This window comes from Adiantum capillus-veneris, chromosome 28 (assembly GCF_014529385.1).
Source record: "Adiantum capillus-veneris isolate H3 chromosome 28, ASM1452938v2, whole genome shotgun sequence".
NCBI lineage: Eukaryota > Viridiplantae > Streptophyta > Polypodiopsida > Polypodiales > Pteridaceae > Adiantum > Adiantum capillus-veneris.
In genome coordinates, this window is record NC_140958.1 from 83,664,485 (window position 1) to 83,682,601 (window position 18,117).

Genomic DNA, 18,117 nt, shown 5'->3' on the forward strand with positions numbered 1-18,117 from the left:
GCAGATCCCTTCGTCCTTGTTGAAATTCAGTTTTGAGCTTGTGACATTTGCGTATACCGAGACAGTTTTGAGTCCGCCAAGTTGTCGGCCACTTTCAAGATGTCTTGTTTTCTTGAGATCGGCCATTGCTTCGGATGCTACCGTGAATTTAAATGTTTTATTGCAATGTTTTATTTAATTTAAGTAGCCCCTTGCTCGATTTATAAGTTTTTAAATTTAATAGCTCAGACTACGCAGTTTGAAAAGACACTTTGCTCGGACTACGCAGTTTGAAAAGATCCCTTGAGTTAGCGTTTATGGTTGAAAATTCTCATGTGAGGGGTCTTAACGACTTTCAAGTTTTATTTGAAATTTTGTCATGCGTGCAAAAGAGACCTTGGCCAATATTTGATATCATTAAGTCAATAAAGGTGTTTGATAGTGGTTTTTCTTTAACTTTCTTTGTTTGCTTTTGATATTTTGGCAGTCCAAGGTCTAGAGGGCGTTCTCGTAGGAGAGTCCTTGATACCACGCCTATTGGAACATATGATTCTATAGACCAAATCAGTTCTGTGTCAAGCACGGAGTTGGGGGAGGGCCATGAGTTGCTTGAGGATGATGTTTTATCTCCTGAGACAAGACCAGGTTCTTTACATGAGGTGGATCCCGTTTTGGCAGCTAAAGAAAGTAATTTGCAAATTGTGCCTTGGGAGATAAGAGATGAGGTTTCTGCAGCCAGTGAACCGAAAGATGAATCCAATGCATTTACACATAAAGGTGCCGATATTTTGGCTTCCACTAGACTCTTCACCTGCTTTGAGTGTCCACCTATTCCACTTTGTCGTCTCTATCCATATGCCAGAGTCCGAGGCTTGAGAGACGATTTAAGTGGATTAAAGTGATTGTTTGCAAAAGAAGGCTACATGCAAGAAAAGGGGTCCTTCATTGTTTCCTTGTGGACATGTCAAAAAGAGAAAAAAATTATCACAGGTGAAATTAAATTTTTTGTTTTACTTTGCAAGCTATTTTTGCTTGTATTTTTATTATGTTAACCAACATTTAATATTATGTAGATGAGGTGACAAATGAGTGGGATCCACTTTGGATAGAGGTCAATGATGAGTTTGAGATGGAGTTACAAAGCAACCCAAAGCTATCAGATCTTGTGGGCCACATGTTCTTTGTTTGGGAGGGGAACCATAGAGCAGTGGCTTGGACTCAAGTCATTAAAGGAAAATTCTCTACTTCAAAGGATAAGCACTCCAGAGTTCTTTGTACGATTATAGATCCAACCAAAGTGCCTGAGATTGCCTTGCTCAGCAGTCTTCAGAGAATGAACTTGTGAGAGCTCTTTGATAATTTGGAGATTACTTGAAAATCTAATCTCTAAGCTTTAAATGCATTATAAGTTATTCTAATCTTTTTTTTTTTTTGGTGTTATTAGCATGAATTCCCACTCTCTTGTTACTACACATCTTTGAGATGAGATTGTGAATTTGACTCATATTTGTGGTGCCGATCCTAATGTTTACTTAAAAGCTCTTCCGGAGAAAGATCAAAAATTGATTGCAGATGTCAGAAAATACTATTCTAAGGGGGAGGAACCATGGTATCCACTCACACGCAAATATCTTGCACGGCTTGTGTACGATGTAAGTAAAATGCTTTCTCTTTCTTCTGTGTTAGTTAGTCATTTAATTCAACAATGACTGTATTCACTTTGTGTTGTACGATAGGTGCAAATGACCAAGGAATATAATGCAAGGGTGGATCAACTCTCTCGCGAGAGTTTGTCTGAGGAGGATTTAAAGAAAGAGCAGGAGAAAAAATATCACGATCTTACTACAAAGTATAGTGATAAGATTGGAAAGGTATTCTTGTATGTTTGCAATTTTGATGTTGTGCATGATATGATTTAAATGGCATATTTTTATGGTCACTGTTGTTTGATTTAATTTCTTCTTAACATTGTGGACCCACAATTGGGGACGGATTGGCTTGCCAAAGTGTTATCATTGAAATGGGGCCCTGGAAGTTGGGAAACATTGGAGAAGATCAACTTAATTGCAGTTGTGGATGCTCCAATACAAAACAAGTTGTTGTGGCTATCTCTTCTAGAGGCAGACAATCTCACTCGAGCTACGTATGGCATCAAGAAAGGAGACCATGTCTATAGAACGTAAGTCTTCTCTTATTACAAACTCCTTAGTCTTCGAATTGAGTAATGAATGGTTCTTCAATATGTTTTTTTTTGGGTGAAGCTGTCTTCGTAGAGAGGGCTTCTTGGCTAGGGTCTATGATAGAGCATCACAGTTGGTGACAGATATGTTGGGTACATGTGGAGATGTAGTATTATCACCTGGCTGTACCCTACTGTTCTACTTTGAGGAGATAAAACTCGAAGCTAGGTCACATCTATTTCCTTTGGAGGTGTCCTTGGAAATGAGAACAAAAGATGCTGACAAACAAGCCCTAAAAAAAATAGACACTTTGCGTATGGCTGCACAAAGATTGGCATACAGGTACTTTTTTTATCGTGTTGCAAGGTAATGAATTTTATTGAAATATATGCAATGTTTTTAATTGCATTATGTTGGTTTTCAAGATTCTTGGCCTTTTTGGTGTCTCGAAAGAGTCTTTCTTCGATTCCACTACTTGCTAGAAAGTGGACACAGTTGGACTTAGCTGGTTCATGCATGTATTCAGAGAAATTTCATAAGCTTATATCATGGGAGATTGAAGCTTGTCCATGGTGGATAGACATGGAGAAAGACCATATGCTAGCTCGTGAGAAAGACCTCAGAGATGCCATGCGTAGAGATGAAGCTTTTGATGCCATCGGAGTTAGTACTGTGCCACCTGTATTGGGAGCTGCAGGTGCAGGAGTTCCGCTTGGACCAGCTACACGACCTAGAGATTCATCTTCATGTAGAAACACAAAACCTTATTCTAAGTTTTGTCATGAAATGTATGATCTTGAAATTTTTTGCCTGTCCAGTCAATGTTTTAGATTTTAAAGGCATTTCTTAGAAAAGAATGTATTAAAAGCACAATTCTCTTAAAAGTGAAACCACTTTAGACTAATTTTAGATTATCTCTCTCTCTCTCTCTCTCTCTCTCTCTATATATATATATATATATATATATATATATAGAGAGAGAGAGAGAGAGAGAGAGAGAGAGAGAGAGAGAGAGAGAGAGAGAGAGAGCACATATGTGGTGTGTGTGTGTGGAATATATGTGTATGTGAGAGTCTGAGAGAGAAAGAGATATATATTATATATATCTCTTTCTCTCTCAGACTCTCACATACACATATATTCCACACACACACACCACATATGTGCTCTCTCTCTCTCTCTCTCTCACAAACACACACACACACATATGTGCTCTCTCTCTCTCTCTCTCTCTCTCTCTCTCTCTCTCTCTCTCTCTCTCTCTCTCTCTCACACACACACACACACACACACACCACATATGTGCTCTCTCTCTCTCTCTCTCTCTCTCTCTCTCTCTCTCTCTCTCTCTCTCTCTCTCTCTCTCTCTCTCTCTCTCTCTCTCTCTCTCTCTCACACACACACACACACACACACACACACACACATGCACACATATGCAAACATGCCACTATGAGTATCTCTCAAAAATCTGAACGTAATTCTATTAAAAAGGTGTTTCTTGAAAAGGAAAGGAAGCTGTAGTAGATACTACTCAAGATGGTATGATGGAGGAGATTATGCCATCCTCACATGGTAGTGCTATTTGTACTTTGTATCCACATTATACTTTGTAATCAATTACTAAATTTCTTCTTTTAATTTTGGATTGTTATTTTCTCAGATATTAGTGGGTCTTCGCGATTACGTCGTGTCCTTTCATTTGATTATGCAAATGATATCTCGATGCATGGTCAAACTAGTCATGATTTCGATCGATGTATTGCTGTCCCTGGGGATTACATTGCCATATCTGGAGATTTTTCATTGGGAGTTCGATCTCCATCTTGGGCTATGATTCATGAGCATATGCTCAAAGCCCGCCCACGTGATCTTGTTTATAGGCAGAGTGGCAAGTCAGTTGCTTGGGCTGCAGATTTTATTTTTCTAGACCTTCCTTATGGAGGTTTGATTAGTGGCTACGATGTCAGTCCTATGTGGGATAGGATCACAGAGGATCATGTTCGTGCGGGAATTCATCTCGCATGGAACACTTTATCGGACTCGGGATGGTTGTTAATCATGGCCTCTTTTGTAGGTTTGTAGTCTTTCACCACTTTAAAGTACGTGTTTCAGGTTCACATCTAAAGGTTAATTATTACTCATGAGGTGATTTGTATTTTAGGTGATTCACTTCGATGGGTAGAGAGGTTCACTATTGCCTCCGACATGCAGATTTATCGGCGGATTGTGGTGCTTCATCACACTCCTTACGGCTTTATGGAGACAGGAGGAGACAGAGTTGAGGTGACCACTATTTTCTATTGGGTGAAGGAGAAAAAAAAATTATTTGTAGTGTTGAATCTTTTATACATGATATCATTTTTGTGTGTGTGTGTGTGTAGTTCGAGACTTCGATGTTGTACACGGTGCATCGACGGGGACCCACACCACCTATTTACACAGCAGAGAGCATGTCTTGTTTTCGAGCACTTGGCATGAGGCCAACAGATTCCATCATGCAACATTATATTCCAGGCACCTCGATATGCGTTTCGATTGATGTGGTTCCTTGGCGTGGATCATTACAGAGGAGCGCTACTTTTTTAAGTGCTTTTGTGGAGATGCTATGCAGGAGTAGAGGCATCTGCTTGGAGTTTGGATGTGGTACTGCACCTATATTGGCGGCATGTGCGGCTTCGGGATGAGTGTGCGGTTCACTGGATTCTGATGATAGCATTATAACAGCTTTTTTGCATTCTATGTTCCATAGCAAAAAGAGGAGTAGAGAGGAGGCTTCAGCTCCTGCTGACTTGGAGGATGAGGGTGATAGGCCTATGGGCGGAAATCCTTTTGATGACTAGTGAGGCTCCCATCCCATAGCTGGACTTTTTATACACTTTTTGGATACTCTATTTGTGTTATGGTTTTCTGATGCCATTGTGTGTTTAATCATCTCTAACTATGTCTTGAGTTTAATGTTTGCATAAATGGTTGTGAACGATATCATTGCACTCATTTGCTAGTATATAATCATTTTTGTTTCTTTTGTGAAGTATATTGCCCGTGTACGTCGAAGCGGAGGCGACACGAATGGCGTCGGATAATCGCTTTGATTTGCAGCTTCTCGAGCAACCTCACATGCGCAATATATATATTGATGATGAGTGTGACTCGTCATAGGATTTGCTTTTCTTCATAGGAGCTTTAGTTAGAATATTTTGCAATGTACTTTGTCGATATAGAGATTGTTTTGGTTGTCTTAAAATTCTTGTATGGGTCAAGGTTAATTGATTGATGGTCTCATCTTTTTTGGTTGTCTGAAATATTGTTCTCTCAAGGTTAAAAGGTTGATGATCTTATCTTTCATTTCGTTTAATTTATCAATTTTGTATCAATGTGTCGTGTTTAGAATTTTGAATCAAAGAATCCATTTGTAAGAGGTTCTCTTTTCTTTTGAACTCGCTCGACTTTTTATATCGCTCGAATTATTTCGCTCGCCTACTCGCGATACTCCATCTCTAGCAGTCCTTTCTCTAACCATTGTAAAGTACACAAATTCGACCAAATGCAAACGGAGGGTAGATTTGGCCTTAGCATCAAGTTTCTTCCACTCAACATCTGTTTACTCGCCCTCTGGGTGCTCCATGATAGGTCCAACTGGCCTTTTTTTATAAGAACATCTTGAATTTGCTCTTTCCAGATAGCAAAATTCGTCCCATCAAATTTTCGGATATTGTAAATATCCTTTTCACCACTAGATGACATGGATACAAGCTAAAGATAAACACTGGAAATTCTTGGAAAATTTGGCAGTATTTCCCTAGAAAAACTGACAGAATCTCAATCCAAAACTATCACAAGAGATCAGTAACACATCAAAAGTAATGTGCATCAACCACTAACTGTGCATAAAAAGTCAAAAAGCTGACCCAAGACTGCCAACATGGTGTCAAATGCACCTAGTCCTCTCTATACATGTCCTATGGCAAGGCCATGAGAAAGGGGTACTCCAGCAACGTGTATCATCGAAAGGATCTCAACATTCGAGAATCCCCCAGGTCAAGAAACCTCACGCTATCAAACCTCACAAAAGGTTATGCAAACAAGAAACCAGCCCAGTCTCAGAAAGGGCCTTCAAACCGAGTCTCAGAAACAGTCGGGATTGCCAAAAACAAGCCAAATCGGCTCCACAAAAGGTACATATGGCAATTTTTGCAGCTCAACATACATCCACTGTCAACAATACTGCAAACTGCAGTATACGCACTCAAATAGGCGCCAAACGAAATGTGCAAGTAGTAAACAAATCCCTACAGGGAGTAAAACCGCTCTCAAAAGAGCTCAAGCACTATCAAAAGTGCCAAAACAATGCATATGTGCATCAAGTACTCCCACTGAAATCTATGTTGATGCTAAACATTGCAACATGTAAGAAACTTGCATGTCATGTATGTATGCAAGAACCTGTGAGGAGATGGATGCCTGAAAAAAAAACCCGAGACAACGTCGATGCCGAAAAGTGATCCTAATCAGCCCATAAACACCATCTCAATAACACATAATAGCCATAAAATGGCTATATACCATCCCAAAATAGTCTCTAAACAACCTGCACATGTGTCCTGCACCTGTACCTATAGCAGTAGCAAAAGTGGAGTTGAAAAATACAATTCCTGAAGCGTAGCTCGAATGAAGCTTTCAACTGCACGAATAGTTTTGAAAGGGGGATAAAGCCGCAGGACACTTGCGGAAACGCTCTCGGAACGCTGAATTTGCCGATGCCAAAATCGGAAACCTGTTTACACTTTTGAAAGTGCGCACGTGCAGATGCGAAAACGGCAAGGACAAACCTTGCTCTGATACCAGTTGAAGGTGACGTAGGAAGCGTGTCCAAGTGCAAGTGCAAGAGCAGAGAGAGAGAGAGACCTGCTTTGGGTGGAGCGCACAGCAACATTATCTTGTTGTTGCAGCTCCTTATTCTGTTGTATTAAAGAATAAGTGTATAATGGTTAAGTTAGTAGATGGGTTAGTAGTAAGTGGGATGTCCGGCCAGTTGGCCTGAATCCCAACATTATAGCTTGGCCTACACCGAAATCAGTATGAGAAGTACGTGGATTTCTTGGTTTAACACGATGGTATCATACATTTATTGAAGGTTATGCTAAGATTGCATCTCCATTGACTAATACGCTTAAGAAGGCTAAAGTGTTTACTTGGAATGAACGTGCTCAAGCTAGTTTTGAGAAACTCAAAGAAGCTTTGGTGAATGCTCCAATACTACAACTTCCAAACTTCTCAAAGACATTCACTGCACTCACTGATGCAAGTGGACAAGCAATTGGTGGCATTCTGTCTCAAGAAGGAAAACTAGTAGCTTATAAATCTTGTAAGTTACATATACATGAGTTGAATTATCCTACACATGACTTAAAATTACTGCCCGGTGTGCATGCTCTTAAAGAATGGAGACATTATCGTCTTGGAAGGAGGTTTGAACTACATACCGACCTTAAAATCTTGAAGTGGATCTACACCCAACCTGACCTTAATATGCGACAGTGAAGATGGATGGATTTGTTATGCAAATATGTTTTTGAAATCAAATATAAACGTGGGAAGAAAAATATTGTGGCCGATGCCTTAAGCAGGAAGAGTATTGTAGCGGCTGTCACAACCTCTACTACTTTTTCAATCAACCTTATTCGAGAAGGTATGACTAATGACCCATATTAATTAAGAATCCAGTACTTGATGAATCTAAATAATCGCATAGAGAAGCACGAAAGGCAGATCAAAGGTTTTCACGTTGAAGGTGATGACCTTTACTTTGGTAACCGTCTTTGTATTCCAACTCAAGGTGGAATCAAACTTCAAATATTACAAGAACCTCATGATATACCTATAGCAGGACATCCAGGGTACATTAAGACTTACTCTACAGTTAAAAATAGTTTCTTTTGGCCAGGACTAAAGCGTGATGTATTGAACTATGTTACAAGATGTTTAACATGCCAACGTATTAAAGCTGAACAAATTCGATACCCCGGTAAGCTTCAACATATTGATTCTCCACAAATGAAGTGGGAATGCATATCCATGAATTTTATTCGAGGACTTCCTACATCTCTAGGATATGACTCTATTTTTGTGGTTGTTGATATACTTAAAAAAATGGCCCATTTGTTTCCTGTCAAGACAACGTTCACGGCTAAGGATGTAGCTCAAGTCTTCATGAAAGGTGTTTTTATGTATCACGGTTTACCTCGATGAATAATTTCTGATCGTGATGCGAAGTTCACCTCTAATTTTTGAAAAGCCTTATTCTAAAGGAGCCCAATTAGCCTTTAGTACTGCTTATCATCCTCAAACTGATGGGCAGACAGAAAGAACAAATCAAATCATTGAAGACATGTTAAGAGCTTATTGTATGCATGAACAGAGTAAATGAACCAGATATTTGTATTTGATTGAATTTGTGTATAGTTCCTCATTCCAACGCTCAATTGGAATGTCTCCTTTTCAAGCATTGTATGGGCAAGAGTGTTTTACTCCACTCAAATGGACAGACCCTCTTATACAAGTTCAAGCATCCAAAGAAATGTTGGATGAAATGCAACTACAAACCGATCTTATATGAAAGGATATTAAGACTGCTCAAGATAGACAAAACAATTATGCTGATCCAAAACAATCTCCCAAAATTTTTGAAGAAGGCGATATGGTATTTTTGAGGGTGAAACCCAAACGTAGTTCTTTATCAATGGGTAAGTGTAAGAAGGTAGGTGTCAGATATTGTGGATCTTTTGTAATCACAGAGCAAATTAATGATCAAGCTTACAAACTCTTGTTACCACCACACATAAAGGTACATGATGTTTTTCACGTCAGCTTACTTAAGAAGTATGTACCTGATCCACAACATATTCTTGATTATTCTCCATTGTCTACATCTGCTGACGGAACTTTTGAAGTATATCCCAAAGCAATACTTCAGAGTAGAACCAATCCTCTATGTAATCGAACCATTATTGAACACCTTGTTAAATGGTCAACGTATCCTCAAGAAGATGCCACTTGGGAACATGATGATGTAATGAGACTAAATTATCCAGACTTCCTGTTGAGGTGAGGACACCTCAAAAAATTTCAAGTGTGGGAGGATGTAAGATCCCCAATTTTTGGGTCTCTTCTAAAAATTTTAAAAAAATAAACTTTCAATATCTATTTTGCCAAATTATGACTTAAGATGCTTGATTGACAGTGTTGGAAGATTCTAAAGTAAAAAGCAAGGTCATTTCCATATTCGAGTAGGTTAGACGGACGTTTGGTGCAGTTTTAGAAAAATCCACAATTTTTAGTTTTTTCATGCTTTTAGGTGCTTTTTTGCAAAAATCAAGGTCGGATCCTTAATCTACGTATTCCAGGAAAGCTATGGTTCAGTTTTGTAAAAATCTGCTTTTTGAGTGCTTTTCACGCTATTTGTAGCTTTTCATGATTTTTAGTGCTTTTTAGTGAAAAACAAATCCTCTTTCTTTTCCAATGGACGAGGGGAACTGGTGGTTCAATTTTAGAAAATTTTGTTTTTTTATGCTAATTTAGCTTTTCTTGCTTTTTGGCATTTTTGAAAAGCAATGTGCTTTTTATGATGACCTAAAGGTAAAAGAATTAATTTTAGTCTTCGTCAGATTTAAAAATGATTACCCAAAGAAAAAACGGGACCAAATAAGATTTTTACAGGAAATATTTTTATAAAAAGCGGTACCGTAAATACGTCGAAGGAGTACGAGAAAGTCATAATTATGTTGGGACATTACGGTGCGGCATAGTCTAGCTACGGTTTCCATTAGTTGGCCAGATACTGCTCGGATCGTCAATTTTACTGTAAAAATTGAATGGTAAGTGGGAGAGTTAACCACCAAAAGCAAAGGCTTGTTTTTACTTCGTTAGCGTATAAGCCAATTTAAAAAATGTGGCCTCTTCGTAAGCCACTTGGTAGAGCTTTTGGAACGGCAGGATTCATTTAATCGTTTAATATAGCTCACACTATGTCACACGCTTTTCGTACTCAGAGCGTGCTAAACAACGCCTCCCTTAATCCAAGAACCTCTCTCTAGTGGAAGCAATAACGATGCAGTACTAGCAACTGATGGACAAGCAACTCCTCCTACATCCTTATGGGCCAGAAAGCTCTATTGTGTTTTCAGTCCTCTCTCTAGATGCAATCACCTGTGCATCCATCTTGAAGGTCTACGCAACCGGATGCGAAGGAAAGTCTCCAGATGCATCTTGCACCTTGAAGGCTTATACCCTTCCACAAGACGTTGACATGGATGAGAGTATGTATGCTCGAATTTATGTCGAAGGTGGTGACCTCACCAAAGCACGTAAGTTCTTGATGGGCATCCATTCTGGGATGTCTCTTGTAGTTCTTTGATTGCAGGGTATACTCAACATGGTTGTGGCAAGGAAGCTTTGGGTTCTTTTCACAAGATTCGAAGCAAAGACCTACAAGCACCTTGAAAGCCTCCCCCGGATGAGATAATTAATGATGAGAGAGCTATAGTCAAGGGTTGTTCCAAAAGTTCAAGATACAATGCCTGGCATTATCTTGGGCAATATGTATGCCAATTGCCGTGTGCTTGAGAGAGCAAGAAAACTACTTGAGAAGCTTCCTATCCAAAATGTCGTGTCTTGGAATGCAGTGATTGAGGGATATTCCCAACAACCGCCGAGCCAGCAAGCTCTTGACTATTTTCAGCAGGTGCAAAGCAAAGGCCTCCCTCCAAATGCAACCACATAAGCATGCATCTTGAAAGAACACAAGACGCTAGTTTGGGCTTAAAAGGTTGCTCTGATACTGTTAGTAAGGGGTTGTTGCAAAAAACTGCCATGCCTGGCAATGCCTTGGTCGATATGTATGCCGGATGTGGTGCTCTTATGCAGGATGACGTCTTTTGGAACGTACTGATTGCAGGATATGCCCAACAACGGTCGGGCCAGCAAGCTCATGACTATTTTCAGCATGTGCAAAGCGAAGGCCTTTATCCAAGCGCCGTCACCTACGTGTGCATCTTGCAGGCATCACTCTATGAAAATTGCTCTCAAAAAGAGATGGCGTGCTTGGCATTGCCTTGGTCAATATGTATGAAAAATGTGGGACACTTCAGCAAGGGTTGTTTATAGAACTTGTCGTGCTTGGGAATGCCTTGGTCGATATGTATGTTGAATGTGGTGCACTTCAGAAAGCACAAAATGAGCTTGAGGAGATTATTGCCCAAGTAACATATATTTCAGAATTTTGGGGAAAATGCATAATTTTGGGACGAGTGTTTGTGAACTAAGTTCTTGAGTGGTGGTTTCATTCTGCTATGTTGTGGTGTTGTCGACCATTGCTTTCAGGTTCTAGAATAGAGTTTTCAAGTACTAGGTTACATTATTGTCAATCTTTGGTGTCAACTTAGAGTTTTCAAGTACTAGGTTACATTATTGACAATCTTTGGTGTCAACTTTGCTACGTTGCATCGTTGTCACTAGTTGGATGTCCAATTCTACTAATTCACAAAAGTTGCATTGTGTTAGGAATTAAGATTATGTGGAGAACTTGGAAAATATTGATGTTTAGATGGGGATCAAGAGTATCCAAAGAAATGGAAAAGAAATATTGATGTTTAGATGGGGATCAAGAGTATCCAAAGAAATGGAAAAGGTTTATGTTTGACTTGTAAAGTGAAAGTAGATTTGCCTTGTTTTAGATGTAGAAGTAGAATTTGAAGAAACTTGGAGGGCCATAGATGGTTAAGTGTGGGGGGTTGCCATGTTCAATGCCACTTCTTTCAAAGCTTGGTGTAGTTGTCCTAAAAAACTCAATTTTGGAATACGTTAGTTTGTGATAGAGAACTCATTGCTATTTTATGTTTGACAACGAAAGAATATGGCCTTTTTCTTTATTTGTAGATCCCAAGGAATAATTATTCTACAAGCACAAATGCTAAAACTTGAGTTGTATTCAAGTTGAAATGTTGAAATTGGAGCTATCTAGAACACTCATTACAAGAGCAAACAACCCAAAACCCAAAAGCAAGTTTCATGTACAAATTGACAAGAGATAGCGGACACTTGCAGGAAAGAGGGTACTTCTTATCAGGTTTTTCCATATAGTGCTCAACAATAGGAGCTTTCTGGGAGAAACCTATACTAGCTATTAGCATTGGAGGGCAAGGGCCCATTGACTCCCCATCTGCTCCAAGGTTAACTGCCCCAATAACACCTAGTTAGGTACGTGGTTCCTCTCTCACAAAAGTTTTTAAAGAAATGACAAGGATTAAGATGAATGTTTTGATCTAAAAACTTTCGTAGCACTTCTCTTGTACACTCTTTCGACAAGGCTCAAAATAGAGATTGAGGCTTCAAGTTCCACCCACAGTTTGAGGATTCCACTTGGTACTTGAGTTTTAGCTTAACGTCAAAAACCGCAAACTACAAGAGCAACAAAATCATAACGAAAAACAAGAAGAATTTTGCAAGAGATTTTAGACATTTTTTATGTAAGTAACATGGACTCATGATTTTCCACTTTGGATCATTTGCAAGTGGAGGAAAAGGGACCACAAGCCCCCTCATCACCATGGTCGTCCGTTGCCCCAACAACACCTACCTAGGTATGCGATGCACCTTTCACAAAAGCTCATGACTCATAAGATTGTTTTAAATCATAGTTTAGGTGTATGATGAGAAATTGTATAGTGTAAAAACCCCAATAAAAGTACACCCTCTTTTCTCAAGGACTGATGAGATCCTTTAATAGCTTTTTCATCTTATCAGCTCGAATCTTTCCAGATTCTTCCTGGTGGCATCGTCTCACATGCAATTTACCACACAAGAAAAGATGCGTTGCACTCCCAACGAGTGGGAATTGAACTCTCATGGGATTGAGAAAGAGAATGCATCCTGACCATGTCACCATCAAGCACTTGTTGTCCATTGATCAAAGCTTCCACTAAAAAAAATAAACATGTTCATCATGGTCGTTGCACGCAGGAGGCTGGCCGCTGCATCCCTTCTTCACTTGAAACTCTGCAAGCCCTCGTGACCCCTCATGGATACAAATGCGGGCAGGCTACTAGTCGATGCCCCCCTTCCCCCTCCCACACACATGTACATGCCTCGTCCTCGTGTCAATTGATGTCTGACAACCCTTGCAAAGTCTGGCATAGATTGCCACTAATTTGTCACTTTCCAAAGATCGTAGGCACGTACTAATAAAATTACAAAACAAGTGTCAAAATTTGAACACATGTCCATGGTTACATGAGTTGAGGTGAGTTCGCTGGCCATAAATTCCAAGATCGAGCCTTGCTAGAGAAATCTCTCGAGCTACATGCCCCTGAGGTGTGTCTCACAATAACCTTTCTGTTTTGTTGCACAACATTTTTTAAAATTGACGTGCATTTTCTCCATCCTTCGTCGAAGAGTGCCACACTTTTTTTGGAGCATCTCATAGCTCACAACTATGGGATGCTATCGATCACATTCCTTAGGGCACGAAATGAGTCACTTGCATCTGTGATCCATAGCCCCCATATTCACTGTCCTAAATTTGGGGTTTCTATGCTATCAATTACGTTCCTTAGGGCATGAAATGAGCCACTTGCATTTTCAATCCATAGCCCCCATATGACTTGCGCACGGCTCAAGCTAGATTTTTCTTGAGAAAAATCACCCACCAACTACACACACCCTTATTCATTAACTAGGTCCGCCTAAGTTGACGACATCGTTAGTTTTCTCATCAAATTTGAGCTACACCGATAGTTTTGAAATCTGAAAGTAACGATGTGTCAGCAATGCCTCTCACCACTGATCTGACGTAAGCACACCATGTCTCTCGTTGCGGTGCTTGCCATGTTGTGTAAGCCATGCCTCTTGTTGCAGAGTAATGAGCTCGCCATATCTCTCACTGCGGTGCTATGTAAGCCATGCCTCTCATTGCAAAGTCGTAAGCTTGCCATGTCTATCGCTGTGATGCTGTGTAAGCCATGCCTCTTGTTGCAGAGTAGTGAGCTTGCCATGAACTAGGCACTGCAAACTGCTATGCCTTGAGCCGTGATCTAGAAAATCTATGCAGCGAGCTCACCATGAACTTGAAGCACCACAAACTGCCACGCCTTGAGCCGGCCATGAGCATCATACCTTAGGACCATGATCCAGATTTTTGACCGGTAAAAAGCTCCTTTGGTTTCTTGTCACGCAGCAGCACGAACTGTAGTCGTCCTTGAGGAGCAAAAAATTTCCGCCTCTGGCGCCATGAGCGCAATTGTGAAGACCTCTGACGGCAAAAATCTTCTTGGTTTTCTTGTCGCGCAGCAGCACAAACTACAGTCGTCCTTGAGGAGCTAGGATTTTCCTCCTCTGGCCCCATGAGTGCAACTGCGAAGACCTCTGTCATGAAGTTCTCTTCTCTTGAGCTTTGTAGCAATGCCTGCAATTTTGGTTGTTGCCCGCCTATTGCCAATTGCCGACCCCTTGATCCTTCTTCTGCAACCACTCATCAAAGGTAGAAAGGCCTAAGATTCACGTTAATGGTAACCAATTGGCTCCTTTGGTTTGCCTTAAAAAAGTATTTGCACGGCTTTGACTACTCTGATTCCTTCATCTCTTACCACCACATGTCCTTTGGACCTCTCCCCTCTCTGATCCCTCTCTTCAGTGTTTGTGGCTGCCAGTTCACATCAGTTCACATCGTGGCTCTCTTCTAACCCCTAAATTTTATTCTTTTTTCATTCTTTTCATTGTGTTCTCATCAATGTGTATTACCTCAAATGGATGATCTGAGTTATTGTTATCATTGTTATGTTGTAGTTGTTAAACCTGTAGAAGTAGAAAAGGGGAAAACCATATCTGAAAAACTCTTTGGTCTTTGAACCAAGCCCATCTTGTGTGTACATAACTGAAAATAATGTGCCGAGATCATGTTGCTACCCATAAATGATATGTGTAGGTGTGCAGAAGCAACACATACCTCCCTTGCAGTTCTCATCCAAGGTCGCACATCCTACAAAGGCAATGGTATTACACTCTCTTTGCAGACAAAACGTCACTCTATTTTGTTGCCCTTTTCTTTGTGGGTATAAGTAGCTCAAGGTATGCTAGCTCTGGCTCCCCTCCCCCACCTCTCTCTCTCTCTCTCTCTCTCTCTCTCTCTCTCTCTCTCTCTCTCTCTCCTTGACATAAAGACTCTTGCAAATCTAATTCTAGTTCAACATTTATTCTATTTCTCTTGGGCTCGAACTTAAGTTCGAGACTTATACTTGGATGCTTAGTTTTAAAAGCCTCATGAGCACTTGAATATAGCTTGTTTTAGTTGATCATTAAGTCTCTGTCTTCGAGGCTCGAACTTAAGTTCGAGCCACATGACATGGACACTCTATTTTGTTGCCCTTTTGTTTGTGGGTAGATGTAGCTCAAGGTATGCTTAAACACCCCCCCCCCCCCCCCGTGCCCCCCTCTCTCTTTCATGAGCTTCTTAAAACAAAGACTCTTGCAGAACTATTTCTCATTGAGAATTTATTATATTTCTCTTAAGTTGAAGCCTCATGACTTGGATGCTTAGTTTTCAAAGCCTCATGAGCACTCAGATATAGCTTGTTTTAGTTGAGCATTCAGTCTCTAGCTTTAAAGCTCAAGCCACATGACATGGCCACACTCTATTTTGATGCCCTTTTGTTTGTGGGTATGGAATTGGAGCTGATCTCTTTTAGATAGCTGATTCCATTGTTAAAAGTTTACAACTACTGGTGATGTGTTAGTTCAAATAGTAGACTGGACTTCTGTATTTGGGATTACAGATGAAAGATTACAATGAATATAATGTAGCTCAATAACAACTTAGGGCTAAAGATTATGAATCAAAAGCTTAATAGAGGTACAGCTGACAAATGACTCAATTCATGCCCGCAACTTATGCCAACCCGATTACAATGCAATGGGTCCTATTTATATGCTTTTGGAATTACTGTGGTAACTGTCGTGGTAATTATTGACTCCTCCACTGTGCGTCTCTTAGGAGCTAGTTCCCACATACTGAGACTGTCTCAGTCATCTACATCCTTCCCTCCTCTCTTGAATTTTGGCAAGATTCCAAAATTTTTGAGAAAAAAAATCCATTGTCTGATTCTGATTCCAAGGACTGGACTTGACCAATGATAGAGTGGCCATACAAAGACTGTGAGAGGCACCTGAAAAGGCCAATCTAGACCTCTCATCATCTACACAGACTAATATCAACCTTCCAGCTGAGAACAAAGAAAAATCCTTGACTAAATTCTGAAATGGAACTACCCAGTAACCTTCCACTGAACCCGCTTTCGTTTACCCTTTGGCTTGGATGGCCTCTGAGAAGTCCCAGTGCCAGTAATCCTGAAATATGTGAGACGATCAACTCGTTCTAGATGTTGAGGATAAAGTGCTGTAAAAAATCTTGGCAACTCTGTCTCTCTTGCTGGTAAAGCATACAAGAGAACTAGGGAATCAGACACAAATTCTAAGAAGTTAAGGACAGCCTAGTTCTCTTGCTACATCATTTTTTTTGTTACTCTAACCAGTTGAAACAGTTTCCAGAGAGCAGATGCCTGTTCTCCCACTGACATTCAAGTTTGAGGTCCCTTGCTGGTGGCAGTCTTGTCTTCAAGAATGGTCCGCACCCTTTGATCCAAAACTCTCCTAGCAATCTGCATTTGCACTAAAACATCTTTCAATTGATTCTTGACATCCTTCATACGTCTATATGTTGGCTAGTTTCCCAGCAAAAGCTCTAATTCCATAGCCAGAGAGAGACAATTTGCAGTCGACTGCCATTGCCAATGTGGATTGGCTACTCTCTCTTCAGCAAGTTAGTATCCATTCAGACACCCTTTCCATCAGTTGTATTGTGATGGGATGCGCAAGTAATTGGCAGGCCTCTTGATCATGGAAAGCAACTAATTTCCAATGCTCAACCATTTCCCTGGCTCCAACATATAGTCGTTGAAAGCGTTCCAGATCAAATATAACATCATCATCCTCTAGATAGGACCTGGTTATAGAAGCCTGCTGATGTCTCAATCTCTTGTTCAGCATGATGAGTTGTAATGAATGTTGCTCATCACCTGCTGAGAAGTCCCAGTGCCAGGATTCTCCTTTTGAATGAGTCTGTAAATGGCCTCCTTCTCAAGCTGATCCCGCCATTCTGTGGTCATCTCTATTTCATAAGGCGTGAGAGGATGATAGGTTTTGGTGTCGGGATCATAGAGCGTGCGTCTGCCTTTGGTGATCCTAGTTCTGGCCAGTTTGTGACAATGCAAAGCTGTATGGATCCATCCTTCTAGGAGAGGCTGATTGTTTTTTATCCGAGCTTCCAAAAGGATCTCAGCCATCTCTCTGTATTGTGGTCCTAGGCCTGGTTTAGCCGTAATGTCCTTTTCAGGTAGTTTAGAGGACTCAACAGTGAGTTGCAGCAGCTGGTTGGTGATCTTAGTGAGGCCTCTGATTTGAATTTTCCACTGGCCCATACATAGTTTGATCATCTGCACCTCCTCTTTCAGCTCCTGGAGATCATTCAGTTGGAGAGCGTCGTTGAACAGCGTTTGCCAAGTTTTCCATTCCACGGTCCATCACTCATACCAATCCTGAAGTTCATTTGTAATCCTGAAATATGTGAGATGATCAACTCGTTCTAGATGTTGAGGATAAAGTGCTATAAAAAATCTTGGCAACTCTGTCTCTCTTGCTGGTAAAGCATACAAGAGAACTGGGGAATCAAACACAGATTCTAAGAAGTTAAGGACAGCCTGGTTCTCTTGCTGCATCATTTTTTTGGTTACTCTAACCAGTTGAAACAGTTTCCGGAGAGCAGTTGCCTGTTCTCCCACTGACATTTGAGTTTGAGGTCCCTTGCTGGTGGTAGTCTGGTCTTCAAGAATGGTCCGCACCCTTTGATCCA

The 18,117-nt window shown here is 40.5% G+C and overlaps 1 pseudogene; it reads left to right on the plus strand.

The window, feature by feature from the left end:
• The first annotated feature begins 444 nt into the window (after nucleotides 1-444).
• LOC147420782 (uncharacterized) lies at nucleotides 445-3,009 on the plus strand (annotated as a pseudogene).
• Nucleotides 3,010-18,117: the final 15,108 nt, after the last annotated feature.